The 26366-nt window shown below is 39.3% G+C and overlaps 2 pseudogenes; one reads left to right on the top strand and one right to left on the bottom strand.

Moving 5' to 3' along the window:
• Tpm3-rs3 (tropomyosin 3, related sequence 3) lies at positions 3310 to 5149 on the top strand (annotated as a pseudogene).
• Gm19764 lies at positions 4496 to 25794 on the bottom strand (annotated as a pseudogene).
• Between the last annotated feature and the right edge of the window lie 572 nt (positions 25795 to 26366).

The following is a 26366-nucleotide window of genomic DNA, read 5'->3' as shown; positions in this document are numbered from 1 at the left end:
CTGAAGTTGTTTATCAGGTTTAGGAGTTCTCTGTTGGAATTTTTGGGGTCACTTAAGTATACTATCATATCATCTGCAAATAGTGATATTTTGACTTCTTCCTTTTCAATTTGTATCTCTTTGACCTCCTTTCATGGTCTAATTGCTCTGGCTAGGACTTCAAGTACTATATTGAACAGGAAGTGAGAGAGTGGGCAGCCTTGTCTAATCCCTAATTTTACTGGGATTGCTTCAAGTTTCTCTCCTTTCAGTTTGATGTTAGCTACTGGTTTGCTGTATATTGCTTTTACTATGTTTAGGTATGGCCCTGGAATTCCTGATCTTTACAAGACTTTTATCATGAAAGGGTGTTGGATTTTGTCAAATGAATCTAATGAGATGATCATATGTTTTTTTTTTCCTTTGAGTTTGCTTATATAGTGGATTACGTTGATGGATTTCCATATATTGAACCATCCATGCATCCCTAGGATGAAGCCTAGTTGATCTTTTTTTTTTCCTAGTTGATCATTGAGTAGAGTGTTGTTCAGCCTCCATGTGTATGTGGACCTTCTATTGTTTTTGTTGTTATTTAAGACCAGCCTTAATCTGTGGTGCTCTCATAGGATCCATGGGATTATTTCAGTCTTCTTTTATCTGTTGAGGCCTGTTTTGTGACCGATTATATGGTCAGTTTTGGAGAAAGTACCATGAGGTTCTAGGAAGAAGGTATATTCTTTTGTTTTAGGATAAAATGTTCTATCGATATCTATTAAGTCAAGTTCATAACTTCTGTTAGTTTCACTGTGTCTCTATTTAGTTTCTGTTTCCATGATCTGTCCATTGATGAGAGTGGGGTGTTGAAGTCTCCCAATATTATTGTGTGAGGTGCAATGTGTGCTTTGATCTTTAGTAAAGTTTCTTTTATGAATGCAGGTGCCCTTGCATTTGGATCATAGATGTTCAGAATTGAGAGTTCATCTTGGTAAATTTTGCCTTTGAGGAGTATTAAGTGTCCTTCCTTATCTTTTTTGATAACTTTATGTCGAACATCTATTTTACTGCATATTAGAATGGTGACTCCTGCTTGTTTCTTAGAACTATTTTCTTGGAAAATTGTTTTCCAACCTTTTACTCTGAGGTAGTGTCTGTCTTTGTCAGTGAGGTGGGTTTCCTGTATACAGCAAAATGTTGGATCCTATTTATGTATCCAGTCTGTTAGTCTATGTCTTTTTATTGAGAATTGAGTCCATTGATATTAAGAGGTATTAAGGAAAAGTGACTATTGCTTCCTGTTATTTTTGTTGTTAGAGGTAGAATTGTGTTTATGGGGCTGACTTCTTTTTGGTTTGTTAAAAGAAGATTATTTTCTTGCTTTTTCTAGGGTGTAGTTTCCCTCCTTGTGTTGGAGTTTTCCCTTTATTATCCTTTGAAGGGCTGGATTTGTGGAAAGATATTGTGTAAATTTGCTTTTGTCATGGAATATCTTGGTTTCTCCATCTATGATAATTGAGAGTTTTACTGGGTATAGTAGCCTGGGCTGGCATTTGTGTTCTCTTAGGGTCTGTATGACATCTGCCCTGGATCTTCTTGCTTTTATAGTCTCTGGCAAGAAGTCTGGTATTATTCTGATAAGTCTGCCTTTATATGTTACTTGATCTTTTTCTCTTACTGCTTTTGGTATTTGTGCATTTGATGTTTTGATTATTATGTGACAGGAAGAATTTCTTTTCTGGTCCAATCTATTTGAAATTCTGTAGGTTTCTGGTATATTCATGGGCATCTCTTTCTTTAGGTTAGGGAAGTTTTCTTCTATAATTTTGTTGAAGATATTTACTGGCCCTTTAAGTTGGGAATCTTTGCTCTCTTTTATACCTATTATCCTCAGGTTTGGTCTTCTCATTGTGTCCTGGATTTCCTGGATGTTTTGGGTTAGAAGCTTTTTGCATTTTGCATTTCCTTTGACTGTTTTGTCAATGTTTTCTATGATATCTTCTGCCTCTCTTCTATCTCTTGTATTCTCTTGGTGATGCTTGCATCTATGACTCCCGATCTGTTTCCTAGGTTTTCTATCTCTAGAATTCTCTCCCTTTGTGATTTCTCTATTGTTTCTACTTTCATTTTTATATCCTGGATGGTTTTGTTCAATTCTTCACCTGTTTGTGTTTTCCTGTAATTCTTTAAGGGATTTTTCTGTTTCCTCTTTCAGGGCTTCTGTTTGCCTGTGTTCTACTGTAGTTCTTTAAGGGAGTTATTTATGTCCTCCTTAATGTCCTCTATAATCATCATGAGATGTCATTTTAAATCCAAATCTTGCTTTTCCAGTGTGTTGGGCTATACAGGACTTTCTGTGGTGGGAGAAGTGGGTACTGATGATGCCAAGTAGCCTTGATTTCTGCTGGTAATGTTCTTGTGCTTGCCTTTTAACATCTGGTTATCTCTGGTGTTAGTTGGTCTGCTATTAGTTGGTTAGCTGGAGCTTGTCCCTCCTGTGGGCCTGTAAGCCTGTGTCAGCACTGCTGGGAGACCAGGTCTCTCCTGGCAGGACCTGTGTACAGAGGGCTGTAGAACAGCCTTAGCTTCTGTGTGCAGATGGCGACCAGTCTATTAATATGGGAGAAGTAACAGCTCCCTCCTCCCTCAGCAATCCCACAAAAATTCAAGTTCAAGACCTACTAGGAACACATATAATCTCATCTCCCAGTAGCCCTTCATCATGTGTTTTCAAATATTTTACTTTATGTTTTTAATATTATTTACCTTTATTTCTTATACATTGCTGCTTTATCTGAGTAAAGTATGTAAGTCTGCGTGAGGATGTTATATCCCCTGGAACTGGAGATAATCCAATCATGAGCTGCCATGGGTTCTGGGAATTGAACCTGTGTCCTGTTGAAGAGCAACCAGGGCTCTTAACTTCTGAGCCCTTTCTCCAGCCCCTTTATTTTATTTTTTTTAATAGTTTCAAGATCATCAGTCTAGCTCCTGCTATTTCATACACACTGGAAGTAGAGATCCCAGTGATTTCCAGTAGTTGCTCTCCTCCTCCCACCTTAGATCTTTGTGTAATCTCACCTGATTGTATGTACCATCTTTTTCTGTAATGCTGGCTTAGGTTTGCTATGTGCTTTTGAAAAACTTGCATAAGTGTTCATAAGCAATGAAGGCTTGTTCTTATAATGCCTGCAGCTCTGTTTTAGGTAAAATACTGACTTCATAAGATAAACTTAGAAATATTTTCTCTTTTTTTTCTAGTTTGTGGAAGTTGTATAGAATTCACATTTTTTTGTTGTTGTTGATGTGTTTTGTTTTTTGCTTTTTGTTTTCTTTTGGAGGGACTGGTTCTTTATTTCAAAATGTCACTTGTCAATATTCAGTATCAAAACAGTTGCACTACAGGGTCCTCTTTCTCAGGTCAGAGGAGAGTACAAGCAAGCCAGAAATCTGCAACCACCTGAACAGGGCAATTGGGTGGGGACACTGAAAGATCAGCACACCTCCTAAGAATTCTCCCAGCCAATGGGTTGGCCAAGTTACCCAACCAAACCCCCCCCCCCCAACAAAATTTCAAAATAATATAAAAATTTAAAAGTTCTTTTTTTTCATAAGTTATTCAAGATTTCTCCAGCATTAACTGATACAAAGTACAATGAAATATACTTTAGAGACTGCAGCTTCAGGAAAGGGCGTTGAGATGACTTTCATGTGACTAAATCAGTGGCAAACATCATTTTCCTTCTCTGTCTCCCTTGGGGGCACATGAACACTAAGAGGTCACCACAACACTAAGGGGTGGCATGATCCATTTTTGAGCAGTTGGGATAGGGATAGAACTATGACAAGTTTGGGCTCAGGGTTGGGGCTGAACGGTAGCACACTTGCCTAAAAGGCATGAGGCCCTGGAAGGTGGGGTCTTATTTGGTCACATCTGATGGAAAAAGTAAAAAATAAATAAGTGTAAAGTTGTTCAAAGATACCAAAGCTGAAAACCTTCACAGCCCGGAACAGTTTTTGGTTTTGGCTAACTTCCTAAAATCCCCCTGTTGTTTGGATAAAACTTGGTGCAGACCACTGAGATCTCCCACAGTGGAGCCTGCCTGGACTCTGCTGGCTCTCAGAAGTCAGGCCCATTCCATGTTTCTCTTCCATGGCGAGACAGAATCCATTAGGCTAAAATGTGCTGCTCCAAGTTGCAGGAGTGCTTGGGATGTTAAAAATGATTACTAAGACAAGAAGTAATCACAATGTGCGTATCACAACTGCATTGAAGACACTTGGCATTGTGCTCGCATTCCCTTAAATATTGTTCCCAAAGTTGTTCAGCGCCTCCACCTGGAACTCTGGGAAGAGGCTGACACAGTTTTGTGAAAAAAGTCAAGGGTAGAGGGGGTGGCAGGAGGGAAAACAGCCTTCAGTTAGAAAGATCAGCCCTTAGTTTCAAGGTCAGCTTCCGGGAGACTGGCCTCAGGGTCCAAGAGAGGGAGCGGCCTCAGGGCAAGGAAGGGGGAGGTCAGACTCAACAGGTCTGGTCCAGCATCCTTTGTGTACAGAGATGCTCCTCTTTGTTGCGCGTCAGCTTACCTTCCAAGTCATCAATGGTCTTCTCCAGTCTGGTTACTGATCTTTCAACAAACTCAGCATGGGTCTCTGCCTCCTTGAGTTTATCAGTAAGAATCATTATTTCTTCTTCATACTTCTTTTTTGAGAGTACTTTTCTTCAGCAACACTTAGACACTTTAAGTTCTGGTCCATCAGTCTGATCTGCTCATCCATCTCTCATGCATTCCAAGTCTCCTTCAATAATCACCAACTTATGAGCCACCTCTTCCTATCTGCCTCTTCTGCAATGTGCTTTGCTTCCTTTAGCTGGATTTTCTTGAGTTCCATCTTTTCTTCTTCCTTTAGAGCCTAATTTCAACCGCCTTTGTGCCTCTCTCGCTCTCATCAGCAGCCTTTTCCCTTCCTCTAGCTTCTGCAAAGCAGTGGCAAGTCGCTCCTGGGCACTGTCCAGCTCCTCTTTAGTCAGCTGGATCCTGTGGTTCAAGGAGGCCACCTCAGCTTCAGCCTGCTCCTGGCCTGCCTTTCTCTCTCTACTTCCCACTGGAGACTCTTGTCGCTCTCCTCCGCATCATCAACCTACTGCTGCAGAACCTGGATGGTCTTTACTGCCCATTATTTTGTTTTTAAAGGCTAGACATACTTCCCTAGTGAACATATCTGAACCAGGCATTTATCTTTGTAAGATTTTCTTTTTTTGAGAATTCAATATAGTTATAAACAGAACAGTTTGGGTTTTTCCCCTCTGGAGTAAAGATGGCAACTGTGAATGAAAGACCCCTTTCCTGGAAAGAACCCACGCTCTATGGAATCTTCTGCAAGGCTGATTGAGTGCCAAGAACTTCAGTAACTTTGGAGAGATTGGAATGTTGCAGGTTCAGGATCTAGTTATAATTCATCTTGTGCTTTTTTTTTCCCCCCCGACTTCTTTATGGCCACTCCTTGCCCATGTCTCTGTGTCTCACCTGACACTCTGTGGCTAACAGGTAAAAGCTTTACATTAACAGGCAACTGCTTCCACCAATTGATAAGCTAAGAGCTCCATCAGGCAACATCTGAGACCCACTGCAGAGCTTTAGCCATCTATCCAGTGTTTATAGCAATAAATTTGAAAAGTGCTTTGACTTACCACTTTCTTTTTTCTGTTACTATAAAGTTTTATCAAACTGTTACCACACTGGGGCATGGAATTACGGATAACTCAAGTGTATTCTTGGGCCATGGTCAATCCTATGTGGCTCCAGAGTAGAACCAGTTACCAGACTGTTGTGGTAATTCTAAAGATGGTAGCATTATAAGTGAGAGTAGAGATAAAGTAAAGCAGGAGTCGTGAATGGGTTTTGAGTATTGAGGATAAACTTTAAGATCTGAGTGGGGTTAGACTACCTCCTACAAATTACATACCAGATGCCTTTGACCTGTTTTCCAGCCAAAGACAATGTTTCTTGAAGCCAAGCAGCAATCCTTGCTAAATTGTACTTGATACTTTTGCAAAGCTCTGATCAAAATATCTAAGAGGACAATTTAAAGAAAGAGAGGTTTATTTGGGCTCTCCTCAAAAGATTCAGTGTGTTCTGCTGGGATAAGCACAGTAGAGCAGCCCACATCAGGGCTGATATGAAGCATAGCTGGGAATACAGGAAGGAATCAGGGCTAGATACGGCCCCAAGGATGGGCTCCCTGGAGCCCACTTGCTTGTTTCTAGAACTTCACCAATTAGTGTCCCTGTATAGGGGCAAACATTAAACATACAGACCTGTGGAGGAAATTTCATATTAAGATCATGAGAGTGTTCTGTAGAAGGACTCAGCCAGAGAGAGCTCTGGCTATAGGCAGGCTGAAGGCCCCACCCTCAGGGCAGTTGCTCACAGTGCTTGGTGTTGCTGATTTCAGTTAAAGAGACTTTCTAATTTTAATTTACATAACATTAACACTTTTTTTCCAGGAGAAGCCACAATTTGTAGAGACATTTTCTTACTGTCCTCATGCAATTAAAAAACCTCCACAGGGCATTCATTCACACTTATAAAAGTGCTAGGCTGTGCTTTGTACCCTTTCCTTTGCACTGCTTCTGATCTCCCCTCGCTAATTAAAAAAAGAACCTAGGGTGGAAGTTCTTGGTTGTTCTGTCTGGTTGTCTCAAAGTAAAAGAAGGATACATGTTCCTCATGGCCTGTCATACTTTCAGTTTAGCTTCTATTACCTGTACCCTGCTTTGGTATGGCCACTATGGATGCTCTTATATAGTCAGTCCCTTTGTGAGGAAGGCAGGACTTAAATTAGGTCTTGGAATAAGGATATGAGTTTAGTATAAGGAGAAAATATAGCTTGTTATACCTAGTTAAGAAACAAAACAAAACAAAACAAAACATGCCAGTGAGTGCAGATGGGGGAGACTGTCAGGAATATTTTATGGGCAATGCAGTGACTAGCTTTGTTGAGTAGCAATGATGGGTGGCTAATATTGGTTGATAGCTTGACATGCCTTTAAGACATACTTCCCTAGTGACATTGATCAAGGAATTGCCTCCATCAGATTGTCTTGTAGACATGTCTATAAGTCATTTTCTTGATCACAGTTTATGTGGATGGTGGTGCCACCCCTGCGCAAGATGGTCTTGGATTATATAAGATACCAAGCTGTGCAAGCAGATGTGGGGTGGGGTGGGGTGGGATGGGTGTGGTGTGGTGGGGAGAAAGCCAGTAAACTGTATTCATCTGTGGTTTCTATTTCCCTCTCCTGACATGGCTTCCCTTGATGCTACTCTAACATATAAGCCTTCTCTACCCCAAGTTGCTTTTGGTTATGGTGTTTATCCCAGCCACAGAAAAGCAAACCAGGACAGAAATTAGTACCAGGAGCATGGGTGTGATGACCATGGCCATGTTGGTTCTGGAAAGTATTGTGAAAGGAATTCGGAGCTTTGGGCTTCCAGAGCTTCAGTGATCAGGGTGTGAAATGCACTTCTTCAGGGGCTTGGAAGGTAAGGGTGCTGAAAAAAAATAAGTAGACAACACAAGCCTGGTTTGTAAAGTGCTGAAGGGAAGTTTTAAAAACAAACTTATAGTTTTTGAGATTATAATATAACTATATAATTTCCTTTTCCCCTTTCTTTCCTTTAAACCTTTTCATGTACCACTGCTGCTTTCTTTCAGATTCATGGCCTCAACATATTTCTAAACACACATAAATATAACATATATAGTTGTATATTATGTTATCTTAGATGTGTTAGATATAATATACAGTACAGTATATAAAATAACATAGAACATACACATGTATGTATATGTATATAATATATACATGTATATATGTAATATGCATGTATATGTACACAACACATATATGTATATAACATACACATGTATAACATATGACATACTTATGTTATATATAAAACATATATGTCCTATTTGTGTGTATTTTGTATGACATATATGCTATACATATATAGGGCATATATATTCCTAAATTATATATAATAAATATTCTTAAATATATTTATATTCCTAAATAAATAAATACAACATGCTTAGTCTGTATAATGTTATTTGTATGTTTTTAGGGCTAACTTCTAGGTATTGGATGATCAAGTGTGCTCTTCTCTTGGGAAGACTATTTCTCCCATTTTCACTTTTCCTTAGTTGCCTGGAGTTCTTTGTATAGGGCTGAGGCCTTGTGAATTTCCCTCTTCCATGTTGGAATGTCTGTTGGTATTGCACCTGCTTTACTCTTGTTTACACAGCCATACTGATGAGACTTTGAGGATGCAGTTTCTGACATTTTTAGGAGACACAATCTCACAGAAAATTCCATTACTTGTTCCTTTGAGTCTTAAAATCTCCCTGTCCTCTCTTCTACAATGTTCCTTGAGTTTTAGGCACAGAAATCATATTGTATATGTATCCACTAGCACTGGGTTCCACGACTCTGCATTTTGAATGGTTGTGGTTTTCTATAATAGTCTCCATATGTTGCAAAGAACAGTTTCCTTGATGAGGGATGAGAACCACCTATCTCTGAGTATATTTAGAGAGTACTTAGGGATCATGCTGGTTTAGTAAAGTGGCCATTGTAGTTTTCAAACCTCCAAGATCCATGACTTCATTAGTCCTAGGTAGTTGGCTAGGTTTCCTATATCAGGCAGGATTTTGCTCTTGTTGGGAAGGCCTTTAGTCCAGTTAAAGGGATGGTGGTTACCATAATGGCCTGCTGTACTATTAGCCCTCAAGGTTCATGTGCCAGGCTGGTTGTTGTGGCTCATAGGAGTCATAGCTGGGTAGAACTGCTGGTTGCTTTCCACTTTTGGAAACTTGCATGGTACCTTCCGGTATCATGAAAGCTAGACCTTACAGAAGAGGCTTACAGGTCAGTTGTAGCTCAGGGCCTTTGGGCCCTGTGTTTAAAGTGCATGATGTCTTCAGTAATAGTGACTTATGTTACATCTCTGGAGGGCAACCAAGGGCAATAGCAATAGCTTATACTATTAGGGGAGTTTCTTGGACAATGCTGACTGACAACTCAAAAGGAACTTCTCATGCCTGGCATTGGGGCTTTGTTAGATGGTCAATGGCTATTTGAGGAAGCATTGCCAGCCCAGATGGGAGAATTTAATTTCAATTATACATGTACACTTATGTACTGACTTACATGTATTATAGATATTTTTAGGGAGAGTGTTAATAATATGATTTTTATGATTTTTCAGACATTCTTACTGTTATTTTATCCTTCCTCCTTCAGTATTTATCTCCCTTTCATCTCCTTATTTCCTTCTTCAGATCACTCAGCCTTCCTAGTCTCTTTTTATTCTGTGCCCCACCCCCAAGCAATGGTCCTCATTTAACTTTCTCATTTGTGAAAATTTGTAGCTAGGACACTCAGATAAAAGAGAACATGTGATATTTATCTTTTTGGTATGGGTTAGCTCACTCAATATGATTTTTTTGTAGTTTGGAGGGAAGTTTGGGAGTCCTTATCAGTCCCATCATGTGATGTACTGACTTAAATCTGCTGAAGTGAAACTTTTGCCTTCATTGGACAATAGATCCTGGTCAGCTGGTGCTAAAGAATCATCTGTGATTAATAAGCTACTGAGAGGACTGAATTAGCCAGAGCCAAGCTGGTTCTATAATATGCAGCAAACTGGTAGTTTGGGCGACTAGCCCTAAGTTTCTGTTTCCCAGAAATGAGAACCCTGATCCAGGGACCTCTGGTCAGCCAACCACAGCTTCAGGCAGTCAGTCTGAGGACCCCATATCATCTGGCTTGAAGTGAAACTAGGTAGCTAGAATGAATAAGCTATCCCCCAGGGAGGTCTCCAGAGCCTAACCAATTATTAAATTAGTCAGACTCCTAGAAATAGAGCTAACCAATCAAGGTAAAAGGGCACATATCCCTTCCTGGGATTCCCCTGACAGTAATGGAGAGCCCACTAGGGATCTCCATTCCCAAAATGTGGGGACACCTACATGCAGGAAAGTCAGCTGAATAAACGTGCTTTTCTTTTGCATAGTATTTGAGGTTTGGGTTTCATTCTCTGGTGATCTTGAACACTTACAATGCTAGCATCACTGAAATGAATTTTGGGGGGAAGTATTTTCCCAAGATCAGGACACAGAAGTTGTGGTTCAGAGAGGTCCAAGTCTGCATCTCAATTTGGCAGCCAATCTTGGTAATGTGTAAGAGACTTTCATGTGGGTTCATGGTTTGGGTGACATAAAAGCTGCAGAATTGAAGAGATCATGGAGAGAAGTTAAGATTTAGTATTATCAAAAACCAGGAGAAATCATTCATGAAGGTTGAGCCTTAGTTGCTTTGGAGACCCTAAGATTAACAGAGTCATGGAGAGAAGTGAGGCTTGGCACCATGTGGCAAGGTTGGAGGCCCAAAAGGAAGGCCAGGAGGCCATTAGTGAATGCTTAGCTTCAACTGTAGTGGAGACCTCAGCATTTTGGAGATTCCAGGGTGGTGGAGTAACTATGAAAGACAACAGGTGTGGTGTGGAGCTAGCTTGAGCCTACAAGCGATCTCTCTGTCTCTCTGTCTCTCTGTCTCTCTGTCTCTCTGTCTCTCTGTCTCTCTCTCTCTCTCTCTCTCTCTCTCTCTGTGTGTGTGTGTGTGTGTGTGTTTCAGATGGAATAGTCAGAGAAGTGGACTGCCCAACCCTGTAGGAACACATAGTCATGAGTCGGTCCCAAAGCTTTTTGCACTGTTGGATTTCAGTTTTGCTTTAATCTGATTGTAACTCTTGTTTTTTCCCCTGTTAGGATACTAAAGTTTATGACTTATTTTTGATTTTATAGGTGATTTTGGATTTTAAAGAGACATTAGATTTTTAAAATGTTAAAAAATTCTAATGACTGTAAACTTTTAAGATTGTAGTATATTTTATTATGTTATGATATCAATATAACATCTTAAAGACAAACAAAAAGAGAAAGGTTATAGTTTGACAGTGGTATGCTTATATGTTAAGTTGGCAAGGGGTGTGCTTATGATACCTAATCTTGGTTATTAACTCCATAAATGTGGGAAATGGAATTTCCATCAGACTGACAATAAGGCATGTCTATTGGGTATTTCCTTTGTTGCTAATTTGTACAGAAGGATCTAATATACTGTGGGTAGTGCTATCTCTGAGCAGGTGGGCCTGGGCTGTATAAGAAAGGTAACTGAGAAAGCCAAGGGGAACAAGCCAGTAAGCAATATTTCCCTGTTGTTAATGCTTTAGGCTTCTGCATTGAGTTCCTAACTTGGCTTCCCTAGAGAATGGATGAAAGCTGTAAGTCAAATTAAGTCCTTTACTTCCCAGATGCATTTGATTATATATAGTGTTTATCACAGCAACAGAGAAGCATGTTTTATCTTTTTATAATTGCCAGATTGTTTTCTAAAGTTGTGTGGATAGTGGTTTGAATATGTTTGACTCAGGGAGTGGCACTATTAGGAGGGGTGGCCTTGAATTCAGAGGTGTGTACCACAAGGCCTGGGCCTAAGCTTTTCATGGCCACTATTCCTCAAGATGCAGATCAAAAGCCTGGGTCTTCCAGTCTCAAGATCAGGATCATAGTTGTGCTCTCTCTCCACTTCTGGATTGTAGTTAATTTCAGATTAAAAGTCCAAATGAAAACAATAACTAAGCTCCTTGTTCAACTGAAGAAGCATAAATAATAAGCTTATCTGGGTGGGATTTTGCCCTGAGGTCACTATTCCCTGGGCCACAAATTTCCATTGCTGCTGCAGAGAGACACCATGACCAAGGCACCTCCTATAAACTATATTGAATTGGGGCTGGCTTACCAGTTTTGAGGTTCAGTCTATTATCATTATGGTGGGTAGTGTCCAGACAGCCATAGCACTGGAGAAGCTGAGAGTTTTACATCTTATTCCAAAGCCAAACAAGAAAAGACTCTTCAACAAGTCCAGGCTGCTGTGCAGGCTGCTCTACCACTTAGACCATATGATCCTGATGACCTGATGGTTTTTGAGGTGTCGGGGGCAGACTGACATACTGTTTAGAGCCTTTGGCAGGCCTCTATAGGTGAATCACAGAAGATACCTTTGGAATCTTGAAGCAAAGCTCTACCATCATCTGCAGACAATTATTCTCCTGTTGAAAAACAGCTCTTGGCCTGCTATTGGGCCTTAGTGGAAACTGAATGTTTGACAGTAGGACACCAAGTTACCTTGTGACCTGAACTATCCATCATGAGCTGGATTTTATTGGACCCACCAAGTCATAAACTAGGATATGCACAGTAGCAGTATATTATCAAAGGAAGTACAACTGTGATCCACCAGGTCTTGAGGCTGGGCGACACAGGATTTTGATCTGGATCTTGAGGAATAGTGGCCATGGAAAGCTTAGACCCAGCCATTGTGGTACCCATTTTTAATCCCAGGAGAAAAGGCAAACAGACCTCTGAGTTCAGGGCTATACCTCCTAAAAGTGCCACTCCCTGGGCCAAGCATATTCAACCCACCACATTGCCATTCTCCATTCTAACTGGCTGTATGTGGCCTAGTTTCTTACTCTTCTTTTTCAAGTACTGGATAAGCAGTCTCTGATGGTTTGTATATGCTTAACCTAGAGAGCGACACTGTTAGGAGGTGTGGCTTTTTTGGATTAGGTATGGCCTTGTGGGCTTTAATACCTTTGTTCTAGCTGCCTGGAGGCCAGTATTATAGCAGCCTTCAGATGATAACATAGAACTCTCAGCTCCTCCTGCACCATGCCTGCTTGTATGCTGCTGTGTTCCTGCCTTGATGATAATAGACTGGACCTCTGAACCTGTAAGCCAGCCCCAATTAAATGTTGTCCTTATAAGAGTTGCATTGGTCATGGTGTCTGTTCACAGGAGTAAAACCCTAAGACAGAAGTCCCTTAGATTTTTCTTTTAATATATAGTTTAATGGTGTCTTGTGGTTATAATTTAAAATTTGAATCTTTTCTTGTGTGTACTTTCTCTGTATATCATATTATAATTTAAAATTTGAATCTTTTCTTGTGTGTACTTTCTCTGTATATCATTTTTAACTCTTTGTTTAGTTGACTTTTTTCCAGGCTTGAAGATTAACCAGGGCTTCATGCACACTAGGACACTATCACTGTGTATTTCAAAGCCATTTTGTATATTTTTATTGCTGTTTATTTTCTCATTGTTGAATTTGAATGGCCTTTGAGCATTGTGGATAAAAATTCTTTCTTAAGTAGTCTGTAATACTGCTGACCTGCAACATCTTTTAGTAATGTTTTATTAGAGCAAGTTTTTAATTCGATGTCTTCACTTTTGTGTATATGTGTGTATGTGCTTCTGCACCTCATTTATGCCATAACAAGTATTCAGAAGTCAGAGGACAATTTGAGAGAGTTGATTCTCTCCTTTTATCATGTGAGTCTTAGGGACTTAATTCATATTGTTAGCCTTGGTGGAAAGTGCCATTTTGCCGGCCTAAAGTTTTAAATGTTGATTAAGTTAAACATTTGTTTATTATCTTATGAATTATACTAACTTTATACTGTTAGTGTTGTTAATTAAGAAATATTTGGACCAGAGATGTAGTTCAAATGGTAGAGTACTAGCCTACAATGAACATAGCTGATTTTCAGAAGTGTATGGAAATAAGTGTAATGGCATGGTTGTTAGCCCTGCCCTTGGTATGTGGAGGCAGGAGAATCAGAAGTTCAAGGTCTTGTCCTTGGTTACAAAGTGAGTTCAAAGTAATCCTGTTATATTTGAGACCCCGTGTAAATAATAAATAAACAAACATTTGCTTACTTCAAGAGGGAGAAAGAAAAAGTTTTATCTTATCATTTTCTTTACAACTTTTATCTGCAATGTACATGATTTTAAAATTGTAATTTAGCACATCTACAATTAAAAATATAAAAAGTTTGGAATCTTAGTGTACTTGTAAACTCTGGTTGAGCATCCCTCAACTTAGCATTTTGAAATTCAGATACTGGGTTAGTTAGAGGTACTCAGTCTATAGTTAGCAGCATTTAAAAGTTAAAAAGATTTCAGGTAAGGTGTCAGAATTTCCCATTTTCCTTCAAAATGGGAGAGCTAGGAATACTGTCCCACACTCAGTGTTGTGCTCCTCTGAATAGAGATATGCAATGAAATACCTGCCACCCTGGGAGGCCACAGTTGGAAGGATGGCTTTACTGTGCTTTGACACAAGGGTAGAGTTAACTAATTTGGAAAAGGTTTTGAAGTATTTAATTCTAGGAAGTAATGATTGACTTAACTGTGGGGGCTCCATCTTGTTCTGGTGAACACAGAGACCTGCCACCCCAGAACTAGTTTTGGGACTCTGAGTTTTATAAATTCTATAATCCTTTCATTTCCTACCCTTGCAAGCCTTCCTGAGGAGGTTAAGAGCGATAGCTCCCCGATGACAGAGCTGAAGGGTGACCATAGGTATTGGTTTTCCTTTTGCCATGAGGTAGAGTTGACTAATCTGGAGAGATTATATTAAACAAATTCTTTTCTTATACTCTGTAATCTGAATATAGTTTCTGCTTTCTCTACTTCTCCCAGTTCTTTCCTACCTCCCCTCCCATCCATATTCATTCTTTTTCTGTCTCTCATTAGGAAAAAAACAAAAACAAAAACAAAACAACAGATTTCTAAGGGGTAGTAAAAACATAACAAAATATAATAAAACAAAAAAAATAACTTCATCTCGAAGTTGTATAAGATAACCCAACAAAAGGAAAAAAATCTCCAAGAACAGACACAACAATCAGAGACACACTTGTTCACACTGTCAGGAATGTCATAAAAGTATTAAACTGAACAATATAGTATATATATACATAGGGGACCTGGTGCCAATATCATTCTGTTAAAATGTAGTTAATACTTTTTAATTTTATATTTAAAATCTCAAATGAACAGTGAAGTCTCAAAAGTTCTCTAAGAACTATAGTTGTAGCCTACATTTTTTTTTTTTTTTTTTTTTTTTTTTTGCAACCCCGCTCCAGTTCTTCCAACATAACGGATTCCAAAGATTTTATTATCTATCTCCTTTGCCATCTCTGGACTGGGCTGCCCATGGTAACCTTCCTGATGTCACTAGCTTCTGAGCATGTACACTGAAACTTTCAGGAGGGGTATTGGGGCCGGCCTGAGGTTCTCATGTTTGGGTTCGAGCCTGGGATGCATCTTGGAACTGAAAGAAAAGAGGGAATCTTGGTGGGTAAAGAGAGAAATGGAGTCAAGACTGTATTCTGATCAAGACTCAACTTTAATGTCTGCAAACTCGCTTTATAAAGAAGAGGGGAGGCCCATTCCCGGTCACGCAGAGTTCCTTTGAAGTTGTCAGATCAGCCTTTTAGTAGGAACCCTCGAAAATCACAGTTCGAAGCTAACTGCAGCTAACTGCGGAAGATCTTGGAGAACCGGTTCAGCCTCAGGCAGGTAGCAGGTAGTGGCACATCAAAGGAGAGGTATGAGAGGCAGCACAGCAGGTGGCTCCACCTCAGAGGCGGATGGTCTGAGGCCAGCCTAGCTAGGCTGGAAGGAGGTAACGGAGGGGTGTGAGCTGCTTAGAATAAAGTTCAAGAGACAGTATTGTGGTTCTGACACGTAGCAACACAAACAGTATGATGTGCACACCTGGCTACTCAAACTATAAGTTTAAAATATTTCAGAATATTAGTTTTTTAGGTCATTCAAAAAATGGGAATAGGTGGGTAGGGGAGTGGGGGGGGGAGGGTGTGGGGGACTTTTGGGATAGCATTGGAAATGTAATTGAGGAAAATACTTAATAAAAATAAATAAATAAATAAATGAGCAAATGAAGTAGATACTTCTCAAAAGAAGAAACGGCAATGCCCAACAAATCCATGGGGAAAAAAGCTTAATATTATCTGTAGCCATCAGGGAAATGTACATCATATACAATAAGATATCATCTCATCCCACGTGACTTTCTAGAAAGTAAAAATAGCAAATGCTGGTATAAGTGTAGAGAAAAAGGAACTTTTACTCACTGTTGATGGATGAGAAAATGAATCTTCAACTAATGAGACAAAATACTAGTCTCCTTTGATGCTATTGACATAGTACCTGGAAGAAATAACCAGAAAGGAGGAAAGGGGGCCCATGGGGGTCTGAATGAGGATGGTCTCCATTTGTTTGAATGTTTAATCACCACTTAGTAAGACTGGGAAAGATTAGGAAGTGTGGCCTTATTTGAGTAGGTGTATCACTGGGAGTGGCCAGGCTCTGTGTCTTCCCACAGATCAGAATATAAAGCTCTCAGTTGCTGCTCCTCTAATGTCATGCTTCCGGGAGTCTCCCAGCCTGGAGAGGGTTGTGGTGGAGTAGTAGCACAGCATAGTAGGACTATGGCAATGGCTTTAAAGTCTGAGGGTCTCAGGGATTTCTAGCTCTCTAACTGTACTGAAATGCTGATGGTAACTTCTAAAAAGTCCTAAACAACTTTCTTGCTCTTTCCAAGGGTAAAAAGATGATTGGCACCTGTAGCCTTAACAGCAGGGGATTATGTGGCCTTTGTTCTATCTCAGCAGGAACTGTGAGGCCTGCTAGTTGGAAGTCACAGGAAGAAAAAGGGACACTTAGAAAAGTGATTATAGCATTTATTACTAGGTTGTAAAAAAGTTTCCTATGGAAGCTATCTAAGGGGAAAAGTAGAAAGATCCTAAGTGGGAAAAGGGAAAAATTCTTCTAGGTGGAAGGGGGCGGGGGGGATTCTCTATCTTCTCTTTGTCCTCAGTACTTATACGTCTTTCAGAATACCTGATCACATGTTACAAATTTCATTACAAGTTCACACACAAAAAAATCAAATCAGAGAATGTTTACATGTATAACCATTAGGAGTAATTATCTGGCTAAACATCCATCACCTGTCTCAGCTCCACAGGTTCACTGAAGGTTTAAAGCCATAACTAAGTTATTAGTGAAGTTTTGTATAGATATACCCAGTCAATATTTTATCTTCTGTCCTAGCATCTATAAATAAATCATTAGTTCCCTTTTTATGACCTTTGGTTAATTGTTTACAAACTCTTGGTATGTGCTCTGTGTGGGAGAAAGTCTGGTTACTATCTAAGAGCAATTAACTGATTACACTTGGGAGACTGCCAGAGTTCTCATTGCAGTTTTGACTACCAGAAAAGGACGTAATAGCAGTCCCACTATAAAAGAGCTTAATAATCCCAGGTGTAATTTTAGGAATTCTTATAGGATCATCATTAAGACTTAAAAAGTCATCTATTTGTCTATATATCACTATAAGATAGTACATCTTTGTGGATCTGCAGAGATCTGCTCCAAAGGGGTGCTATTACTTAGTAGTTGTTATATGTGTTTAATAATAACAGGAAAAGATATTAGTAGCAGGAATCTTTCCTAAAATGAATCCCTTACAGCCTTGCTTAGTAAGGGCTAACCTGTCACAGATTATATAATAATCCGAAGCATGCTATCTCAGGATTACCTACTAGTTATAGCTTGTCCCATTATGGTTCCTGATATTATGCCTGCCTGCCTCCTGCTGTGAGCCCCATCATGTCAGTGGACTAACCCTCTGAAACTATAAGCAAGCACCTAACTAAAGAATTTTGGGCTGGAGAGATGGCACAGAGGTTAAGAACACTAACTGTTCTTCCAAAGGACCTGAGTTCAATTCCCAGGAACCACATGGTGGCGCACAACCATCTGTAATGGGATCTGATGCCCTTTTCTGGTGTGTCTGAAAAGAGCAATGGTGTATTCATGTACGTAAAATAAATAAAATTTAAAATTAAAGAATTTCTTTTTTAAGAGTGGCCTTGGTCATGATGTCTCTTCAAAGCAATAGAATAATAATTAAAACAGGGTATATAGGTTTGTGGTTAAAGGCATGGTCTATGAACAGCTGATTGCGTTATTTCCAGTGGGCGGGTACCAATGCGGCAGGTATGGAGAAGCAGAACTGTTCACCTCATGTCAGCTGAGAAGCAGAGAGAGAGAGAGAGAGAGAGAGAGAGAGAGAGAGAAAGAGAAGTTAGTGACAAGGTATACCAGGGTTCACTGCTATGGCCTACTTCTTCCGAGTAGGCCCCAATCCCTAGTTTCCATACTAGAATCACAAAACAACAACAACAACAACAAAAAACATAAAAAAAGGTCTATAATATCATCTAGCCAGCCAACTTCTGGAGATCTATTCAAAAGAATTGAAATCATCACACAGAAGAGAATCCTACCAGCTCATGCATATTATGGCATGATTCACAATTATTAAAACATAGTCTACCTATCAAAAGATGGTGTCAGTAGACAGGATATGATACAGTATACAATGCAATACTATTCAGCCCCTTGAAGAATGAAAACATACTTTACAGGAAGGGGAAGAACCTGGAAGATTAAGTTAAATATACCACACAGAAAGCCAAGTTCCTTATATTCTCTATTATATAGAGATACCTGAACAAGGAGTCAGCTCTTGGGTGTGGAAATGGGGGGAGTAGAAAAGGGAGGCTGTATTTGATTGGCATATGCAGTATGTATGTGCTGAATAATTACATGGAACTCTGATCTGAACATTTAATGCAAGTCCCATCAGTGTGTTTAAGGGAAAAAGTTCTGTTTCACTGAAAGCATCATGCTGTGGTTTGTAAAGCAAGACTTTCCCTGTTTGTTGCAGAGAGCAATGGCATTCTTATATCTCTATGGTGAGTCTGATTTAGACAGGTCATACGATTAAAAAATTGCTGAGCTGAGAATATAAGAATATTTTTGTTGTTGCTATGTCTTTTAAAGCATTGATACAAATCAAAGGAGGCATTAAGGCATTATTTTTTGGAAAGACTAAAAAATAAGATGTAAAGGGATTTAAATTTTAATTCCATAGTTAACATTCTTTCTGGAATTGCTTTTCAAATGTGACCTTTAAAAGCAATCTTCAAAGTATCTCTTGGACCCATACATAAATTCTTTCTCTTGATTTATTATACACAAGCATTTTGAGAGATTCATAGTTTATTTTGGAAGAGCATTTAGCATTTCATAAGTTTATGTTTAAGATTGTGGTATTGACTGATTCCTAAGCTGTAATGGACACAATGAATGTCTCTAACAGTCAATATGTCTGGAGTGTTTGCCACTACTCTACTTGATAGTTTCTAGAGAACCCCTATGGTCCCTTTTCCTGAAGAGGACATCAAAGTTAGCTCCAAGTCATTTCCCTGTGTGTAGATCTATGACATATTGTTGAATGAACATGCTGACACTCTTTTTCCAACATCAATAGATTTCAGGTAATTTAAGGGCAGATACTTAAGGGCCAAACCTACAATTTTCTTTTCACTATTTCTGAATAGAAATGCAGCTATTACATAGCCTCTATTGACAAACATAGAAAACTGAGTGCTAAGCTTTTGTTTATTGTGAACATCTCTGGGGTGAAGCTGCTTTATATGTTGCTAGGCATGTAGTCTGTGGTTGACAACAGATGTGGAAGAAGTATATTCAAAACTAAATAACTTTTTCCTTTTTCTTGAAGAGCAGTACTTACCTTTGGATCTTCTGAACATCAGCCAATCCCAATGTCAGGGCCATTATCCCTCGGTTTTGATTCCTACCTGAGGCAAGGGATGTTCAGGTGATTATTTCTTCAGAGAGGGGTGGCTGCACAATGTCACCATACTATGTGAGTGGTCTCATTTACAACCCCTCCTCATATTTTTCTCCTTTTTGTCAGAATACACCATATCAAAATTTTGTCATGCAATTTAAAAATTTTGGCATAGTATATATGGCTTTCTCTCTTTCCAACATTCCCAAGGGGCTATGGACTGTGCCTCTGTCTTATATCATTCCTGTCAAGTTTCTCTTTTAAAGGTCATTTTGCCTGTACCTGGATGTGACTGTGTCTAAACCTTTGGCTTTTTCTGTTTTCAGTGTGGTCAGCATAGAGATGATAGAGAACTCTTTTCCCAGTATTGCTCTGACTGTCACTTTTTCGACTTCCTGTTCAAGAATCCTAAATTAACCATCCCGTTAAATTAAAAAAAAAAAAAAACTGACAGAAACAATGTAGGGATCAAATATTTACTTTGCCTCACAGTTTGAGAATGTGAAGCCTATCATAGTGGAGGAAGGCACTACAGGTGGGACTATAACTGTCAAAGCTCAGCGATCCCAGAAACCATGGGTGGGGCTCTAACTGTTAAAGACCTCCACTGTTGATGTACTTCCTCAGTCAGGCCCTATCTCCTGAAAGCTGAACTGCTTCCAAACAAAGTCACAACTGGAGAACAGACTCAGAGATAAGCCTAGGAACATATTTTAAATTTGACCTCAACAAATCCCAGAGATTGCTTCTCCCTTACCAACTAACAAAAGGAGAGGTTAAGGCATAGTTTATAACAACTTCACAATGAGTTCTTGTAGGTAACATGGATGAGAGAATAGGAATATGTAAAGTACCACATTAATTTCCCACAGCTCTCCATAGATGTCGGTCTAAAACCTGTTACAGAAATGGAACTGAGTTTATACTGAATAACCCGTGTACTGACTGTTCCTACACCGCCCCCAAACTTATCTGACAATATTTTCCCACCATGCCTCTGACGTTCTTAGTGACTTAGATGGTGCAGAATATTTAAAGCTCCATCACTCCTATGTGTTCAGTCCATACTCACTTTTGTCAGCATTAAAATTGAGGTACTACCTTGTGTAAATATGTTAGATTTTGTAGACACGGCAATTTTTTAAAAGTATGATTTTTGCCATTATGGAACTAGCTTTTCTCTATCTGGGGTTGAAATTTACATAATAATTTTATGTTTTATTTTTAGTCTTTCCTGCTTCTTTTTCTTTCCGTGTCCCTTCAGCTATGATGGAAAAGTATTCTTCATGATTTTTGGCTAATTTTGTGTGTAGAATTTCTTTAAAAAAACATGGATAAAGCATACCTATGCATTTTTAAGCTTTACAGCACATTATATATGTTTTCCTTTAGGTACATTCTGAAAACATAATGTCTGTTTAATAGTCCATCTTGCTTGACCAGGTCCCATTTTGTGATATTGGCTTGAGTCCATATTTTTTGCATGCCTTGCAAGTTTAAATAATACTCCTGTGAACATCTTGGTATATATATTTTTTGCTGGATTTCTGATTACTTCCTTATGCTGTGGTCCAACATCCAAATACTGTCTTTTTTTGTGTGTGTGTGTGCCCAGGGACTAAATAGTCTGGCTGTTTTAACAATTTAAGTATGGTTAATATCTTTCCTCTCAGTGGTCTCTAGAGCTTTTTTGATCACTGAGGAGCTGGGGTATTGTTCATTCATGCCTCAACTGTTCCATGATACCGTCTAATACTCTTAGTGATCTAGCATACTCTTGGGGACAGTGGAATAAACATAAGTTATGTATACTTTATAAGCGATGATGGCAAGAGGGTAAACTATGTGCACACACATCTCCGTGTGGATACAGTTGTGTAATCTGTATGTGCACACACATCTCTGTGTGAATACAATTGTGTAATCTGTATGTGCATGTGTATCTCTGTGTGGGTACAGTTGTATAATCTGTATGTGCACACACATCTCTGTTGGGTACAGTTGTATAATCTGTATGTGCCCACACATTCTATGTAGGTACAGTTGTGTAACTATATGTGCATGCACATCTCTGTGTGGGTACAGTGTGTGACTGTAACCATGCATGCATGGTTGTATATGAGCACAGCTATATGTGTGTGCATAGCTGAGTAGACACACCTATTTGCAGCTGCATGTTTATTGGTAGCTACTTTATCCCTATGAGCTATAACTTTATCATCTGCTGCCAAATATTAGTTTTGAAAGTCCTAAATCCCAAACCACAAAGCTTAAGTGACTATAGTAAATTTTTTTTTTTTCATTTCTTAGCACCTTCTCAGTCTGGCTACTTTTTCCCACATTTTTAAATGATTTTTAATGCTCTATTCAGCTGAAGAACCAATTATGTAGTGTATACATGCTATTTCAGCTTCAGTCTTTCATTAGGGATCTTAGTCTGTAGTTCAATAGTTCAAGAAAGAGTTGATTGTAGATACAAGTTTCAAAGAGAGCCCTTCTTTAAGGCATCTACTCATCTGTTTAGACAAGCTATTCCTTACTTTGTAATTTTAAATAGAATACTAGACCTTTTCTTGCCTATTCTTTTCTTGACCTAGTGCTATGACTGTTTTTGTCACTGTGAAACATCATGGGCTTGCCCCTTTGGCTGTGTTTGCTTTGACTGAGGAGTGGGGGTTACTTACTGTCATAAAATCCTATGGCTCCCATAGAGAGGCAGATCATGGAGTGATCTGTGTTCCTGACTGTCCTGTCTCTACCAACTGCTTTGCCTCACTAGGCATGCCAGGATAACTGAGTGTTCAGTGTGATTCACACAGGGAGATACAGGTCTTATGTGGCCACTGTGTACTTCTGAGACGTGTGAGCTGAGTAGTCTATGGTACTGTAAATTTCCACTGGAAAACTTGAAAAACCCGCGAGGTAATACTGAAAGTGAAAAATAAGTTCAGTTGCAGGAAAACATAGGTTTTGTCACATTTTATCCTATCGTGAGGGTATGGAGAGAACATAAAATGCAAAGCTGAAAGAGTCTCACAGGCAGTGCTGACACCAAAGAAAATGGCTGTGCAAATACAATGCAGGCCCTAGTGGGCCTGCTTGGCTACATGCATCTCCTCATAGACCCTGCAGAAGTAAAAATAAGACTGCATCACACCAAACACACGCACACACACACACACACACACGCACATAAGTTTGTATATTTCTTCAAGAACCCATCCTCTGTTTTCAAACTCTGTCCACTGTGAAGGCAGGAAATTGAATCTTAGCTGCAGCAGACAGTCTCGGGCACTCAGCTGAGCTGCCTCACTGCTGTTATGAGCTTTATCTCATCTTAGACCTAAAAGTCACAGCTGACAGCAGTGAAACATGGAGAGATAGGACATTAGTTTACTCAACAGCGATGCCTGTACATAAAATGTGTCCTATTTTGATTTCATTAAAACTTGCGTTTTGATAGTAGAACATGTGCTCACAGATTCCTGAGCAATTTTATTGATGAAAGAAATATGTTACTGTGGAGAGGCAAACTGAAGGAGGTAGCAAGTAGGCAGGTGGGAACATGTAACCCAGAAGAACACAATTCCATTCCTTGTCGTCAGTACTTTTCCTAGGGACCACAGCAGTCACCAGATACATTAGTGGCATTCAGAGCCTAAGTCTTCCCTATGTGCTTCACAGTAATGTTTGAGCAGGAGCTTGGTGGACTCAAGGGAACAAGGCTCTGCTATAGTGTGAATGGTGGTCAGTCTCCATTTCATCGAAATCATCGAATTATGGCAGAAATCCTCCAAGATGGAGCTCTATATTTATAAAAACTCCACAGCTAAAATTAACCCAAATTAATTTCTATTTCTGAATTCAATTTGCCAGGAGAATTTCTATATCTGAATTGAAGCTGCTGTTAAGGGTACACTTTTGGGGTAACATGTATGCCATTCCAGTATTATATAGTTATCACACTGCCCTAAACAAAGATTCATAGGCAGGGCATGATTACATATTACATACTAGAAATAGAATGGGAGTCAGAGTGGATGTGTTACATTGAAATATGAATGTTTTTCTCCATCGTTGAGGGTTTTTCCTAAGCTAGATAAACTAGATATTGGAAAATGCTATAAACTTTAACCACATAAACACACTTGGCTCAACTTTCCAGGCTAGTTAGTTTCATATCAACTTGACACAAGCTACTCATTTGAGAGGTAAAAAACCTCCATTGAGAAAATGCCTCCATGAGATTGAGCTGTAGGCAAGTTTGTAGGGCATTTTCTTAATTAGTCATTTAGGTAGGAGGGACCCATTGTGGGTGGTGCCATTCCCGGGCTGGTGGTCCAGGATTCTATAAGAAATCAGACTGAGAAAACAAGGCTGGGAGCAAGCCAGGAAGCAGCACCCCTCCATGACATCAGCATCAGTTCCTGCTTTCTGATTCCTGCCCTGTTTGAGTTCTTGCTCCAACATCTCTCTATGGTGAGCTGTCAAATGGAAGCTAAATAAGTGAAATAAACCCTTTCCTCCCTGAGTTGCTTTTGGTCTTTGTGCTTTATCACAGCAATCAAAATCCTAACTTGGACAGCAACCATTCCAGCACAGAAGGAGGTGAGAAGTAGGATGTTTTCAGTTTCTGCGAGCACTAACCGCTTAACAAGAATGCAGACTTTGGTCTAAAGGAGTGCCAAGGCAGCCTCTGTGTCAGAGCAGTGTGCTGACTTATGGCAGCAGGCTCAGCTCAGCATGGATTCTGTAAGTAGGGAAGCTGCTGGGAGTGACCCCAGAGGCATGTCTGCAGCAAGTCATGAGCAACTGCAGCTAAACATGATTGTTGGACCGTGAAGTACTTCCCAAAGGAATATCAAATGTACAAAGGTCGGGAAAATCCTTCTTAAACATGGTCTCCTACAGTATGCAGAATAGGATCTCACATGAGAACTGGATTTTTAAAAAACAAATTCATCACAAGTGGTTAAAAGAAATGGTAACCAATAATAGATTGGAAATTGCCTAAACTATGTGTTGGGCTTGCAAAGAAAAACCTCATGTAAGTAGTTGGTAAGGATTAAAATTGGGCCATCAAAGTAATATATTAGAGAAATTGTAAAACTGCTTTATATGTCTCAAAAGTCTGAGAAATTTGCATTTTCATTGTCATGCAATGACACATATGATATCATAGAACATTATAAGCTAACAAATTATCAGGCTTTCATATTTTTGTTTATATCTCCACAATAGAGCCACGACATCATAACAGAAATCAGACCACTTCAGAATTATGTAGGTTTAATATTTGTCTTGATAAAAATGCCAACTCACTGCAGCCTTGCTTCTAAAATGGAAACGTCTATTTAAAATTTTACTTCAAATATTAATGTTAAAATTGTATGCACTGACTAGGAACCTGTAAGGTGGTTCAACCATAGCTGTAAAACATAAACCTTTTGAATAATAGATGCATTCTTCACAGCATGTAAAATATCATTTATTTTTAGGTAGTCTCTGACATCTAGGATATATTATAAATAAGGTTATAATGTTAAAGGCAGTTGTTCTTTCCTTAAGTACTTGTTCAAATATTATATGAGAGAACCAAGAAAGAAATACAGACTGATGCAATTAGGGATGATTCTCAAACAGGAAAGAAAGAGGCCCATGGAAAAGATTTAGAATCTTGGAGGATGCTGTCAGCTTGGGTAAATGTCTGGGCTTTTTTTTTTTTTAAATGAATATGGAAGCAAAGATATAAACAGCCAAGATAAACACTTCTCATATTCTGTAAATGCCTATGAAAATAATGAGCATGTTGAGAACCCCGCTGAAGGGTTCAGTTACATTGACTCTGTTGTGTACCCAGGGCTGTGGCTTTGTAGTCTCTTCTCACCTCTACCTTTAGATGAAGACAGGTGTGTTTGTTTTGTTTTTTTTCAGTGTTAGTGGAAGAACTGAAGCACTTACCTCAACATGGAGTCTTATGGTCAGTCTGTGTGTGCCTATTCACCTGTGTACTGAATGGTTTCTATGGTCACCAAAGTCAAATCCATTTGAGTGAGATGAAAATTCTGACCTGACTTCACTGGTAACTCAACCATGTTCAAACTGTCAGTGTGAAAACGCAACATGTGGTTGCTGTAAGAGAAGCATCCTGTCATGGTTAGGCATGATCACTCTCCCCTAGATGGAAGTCATTATGAAACACACAGAACGTGGATTTCTTGTCAGTCCCTGCTCTGTGGCTCAGGCAGAGAAGTGTGCTGTAGTGACAGATTATGAGCATATCTGAGACACTTTCAAGAAAGCCTCAGATGATTGAGTTTTATGTTTCAAACAGCCCCACCTTGGTAAGAAAGAATAGCCTGAAGGTTTTGAATCTGGGTTGCTTTTATGTGTAAATTGGTATGGTACAGTCTGACTACTCTTAAGTTGTCACTAGAAATTATAGCTTAAGGTTTCTTTAAAGCCCATGATCTCTGCCAGGTTTAACAATACCCGAGTCATCTGGTGGCATAGGAGGCATTCAAAGTTCCTTTCAGTGGGGCCATTTTACATCTGAAGTCTAACTTGTAACGTCTTCACTCTCTCTAGTACAATGACATTTATGAGTAACAGCAAGCAGCCACAGGAAGCAGCAATGATGATCAGTAGTAAATCCACCTCTCTGACAACAAAAATAGTGACGTCATTGCCATATTAGTCTTATGAAGAAGAACATGCCGGGGTCTAT

Source organism: Mus musculus, chromosome 6 (genome assembly GCF_000001635.26).
Source record: "Mus musculus strain C57BL/6J chromosome 6, GRCm38.p6 C57BL/6J".
Classification (NCBI taxonomy): Eukaryota; Metazoa; Chordata; class Mammalia; order Rodentia; family Muridae; genus Mus; species Mus musculus.
Note: the sequence above shows the minus strand (reverse complement) of the source record. Positions and strands in the feature narration are given on the sequence as shown.